Source organism: Schistocerca piceifrons, unplaced genomic scaffold (genome assembly GCF_021461385.2).
Source record: "Schistocerca piceifrons isolate TAMUIC-IGC-003096 unplaced genomic scaffold, iqSchPice1.1 HiC_scaffold_968, whole genome shotgun sequence".
In the NCBI taxonomy this organism is placed as follows: Eukaryota; Metazoa; Arthropoda; class Insecta; order Orthoptera; family Acrididae; genus Schistocerca; species Schistocerca piceifrons.
The window spans coordinates 182501-185000 of NW_025729243.1; the positions used below are offsets into that span (position 1 = coordinate 182501).

The 2500-nt window shown below is 57.8% G+C and overlaps 1 non-coding gene across 1 annotated transcript in view; it reads left to right on the forward strand.

Annotated features, from left to right (window-relative positions):
• The first annotated feature begins 1918 nt into the window (after positions 1-1918).
• Positions 1919-2500, forward strand: part of LOC124774684 — a 1909-nt gene continuing 1327 nt past the window's right edge. Inside the window, exon 1 of the ribosomal RNA XR_007015433.1 lies at positions 1919-2500. This exon is cut by the window's right edge and continues 1327 nt beyond it. This is a non-coding gene — a ribosomal RNA (small subunit ribosomal RNA).

Sequence of the window (2500 nt, forward strand, 5' to 3'; positions counted from 1 at the left end):
CTAACCCATGTTGTGCCTTAACCTAACCCATGTTGTGCCTTAACCTAACCCATGTCGTGCCTTAACCTAACCCACGTCGTGCCTTAACCTAACCCACGTTGTCGCCTAACGTAACCCACGTTGTCGCCTAAACCTGCTCTGTAATTGTTATACGACTCGTTCAATTAGTGTAGTGTTGCCCACCCGCAACCCTCGCAATATAGTTCGCTACTCGCACTCCCCGCTCCCCTGTGTATCGCTTCATGTTAAACACCTTGCAAGTCTTGCTCACTTTCCACATGCTCCTGCTGTACACTGTAATGTGGATGGCAGCAGGACGTACATGCCGCCCCTCCCCACGTCCCCACCTTGCCCCCTGCCTTCGCAAGCTGGTTGGTGAGAACTTTGCATGTTCAATGCCCTCCGCATGCGACGTACTCAGGCTACGTTGTGGTGCGGCCTGTGTCAACTGTCCGCTAATGTCGTACGCGTAAACCACAATCTGTACTGCACATTCGTCCTTATGTACTGAATGATACATCGTGGCACATGTGTGACCGTACAACGACTGCGCCCAAAAACGGCGGACCATACAGTGCAAATATTGTGCACGCAGCTACGTGTCGTCTCCCTATGAGAGCTGGATTGCAGTGTGGTACGCCATAGAGACGTGTGGGAGGAACGGACGCCGTGGATGGCGATCAGCATGAGCTGTCTGTTGATGTATTCGGACCTAGTCGTCTCTCCTCACACACCGTGATGGCATGGTGCACCGCGTTCCATATCTGCGACATGCTACAGAGGCCGGTTGACAGTCGTTCGAGCAATGGACATCGCATACGTACGGGGGCCACCTTCCACGTATTGTCTAGGCGTGCACATTTTGTTGCGTGTATGTGGGCAGACGTAGTGTGGCGTGACACCTGACACAGGCATGCAATAATCGTGGAAGTTGCAAATGGCGATGGACGCCTGCGTTTTCTGGTGAAGTTACGCAAATGAACAAATGGTAACCTGTTGTGGTGCGGTTGTTCTCGCTAGGGGTGAATCGGTGATGGCGACGATAGGTTGAGGTACTAACCGGTTGTTCCAGCGATACCCACCATGCCGACGAAACTGAACGGCATCTGGGTGTGAAGCGATACGCGGCGGTGGCTGGGTGGGACCGTCCCCGGCCGGTGAGGGGGCGCCTCCCGGCGTGCTGGCCGCGCGGTGCGTGGGCGCACGCGCTACAGCCGGCTGGTGGGGGCGGCCAGTGGCAGGCGCGCCGGCCGACGGACGCGGCAGGCGTCGCAGCTGCGCGCCGGCGCACCCTGCGCGCGGCGCCGTGCGGCCAAAGTAGGTCCTCGCGGGCCCGGTGCGAAGCGCGGTGGACATCTTCAGTGTGCTGGTCCGATTGAGGACTGTGTGCGTTGAGGATGCGCTGCCGCCCGGCGCTCGGCGCCGCGACGCCGTCTGCTGCTCGGTCGCCCCAGCGGTTCTCGCTGGTGGTTTGTATCGCAGCTGTGCGGATGTGTTGGCGCGTGCGCTGTGCTGGGAGAGTTCGCTTCGGCACCCAAGTGGGGCTTTTGTCCTTCTGTGGCGCTGGCGTTGGAGCTGCCGGTCACCGTAGGTGGCGCGTGTTGTCTCCCGCCGGCAATGCCACGACAGCACGCTCCCGGGCCTCTGTCGGCAGCGGCAAGCTCAGTTGGGAGCACGGGTGGTCGCACCGAAAGCGTCTACTCGCCTAACTCCGGGCGATTGCGCCTCTCTCGAACCCGACCAAGTACTTGGGACGGCGCTGCGCGCCGCCGGGACCTGAGAGGGTTTCGAGGTGTATTGTGCAGGGGAGCTCAGCCTCCTCCTGTTTGCAGAATGATTGAGCGGACGCTTGCGTGTTCGCGCGGGCCCCCGGGACACACTCCCGGGCGGCCGGCTGCTCAGCTCTAGTTGACGCAGCTCCCTGGTTGATCCTGCCAGTAGTCATATGCTTGTCTCAAAGATTAAGCCATGCATGTCTCAGTACAAGCCGCATTAAGGTGAAACCGCGAATGGCTCATTAAATCAGTTATGGTTCCTTAGATCGTACCCACGTTACTTGGATAACTGTGGTAATTCTAGAGCTAATACATGCAAACAGAGTCCCGACCAGAGATGGAAGGGACGCTTTTATTAGATCAAAACCAATCGGTCGGCTCGTCCGGTCCGTTTGCCTTGGTGACTCTGAATAACTTTGGGCTGATCGCACGGTCCTCGTACCGGCGACGCATCTTTCAAATGTCTGCCTTATCAACTGTCGATGGTAGGTTCTGCGCCTACCATGGTTGTAACGGGTAACGGGGAATCAGGGTTCGATTCCGGAGAGGGAGCCTGAGAAACGGCTACCACATCCAAGGAAGGCAGCAGGCGCGCAAATTACCCACTCCCGGCACGGGGAGGTAGTGACGAAAAATAACGATACGGGACTCATCCGAGGCCCCGTAATCGGAATGAGTACACTTTAAATCCTTTAACGAGTATCTATTGGAGGGCAAGTCTGGTG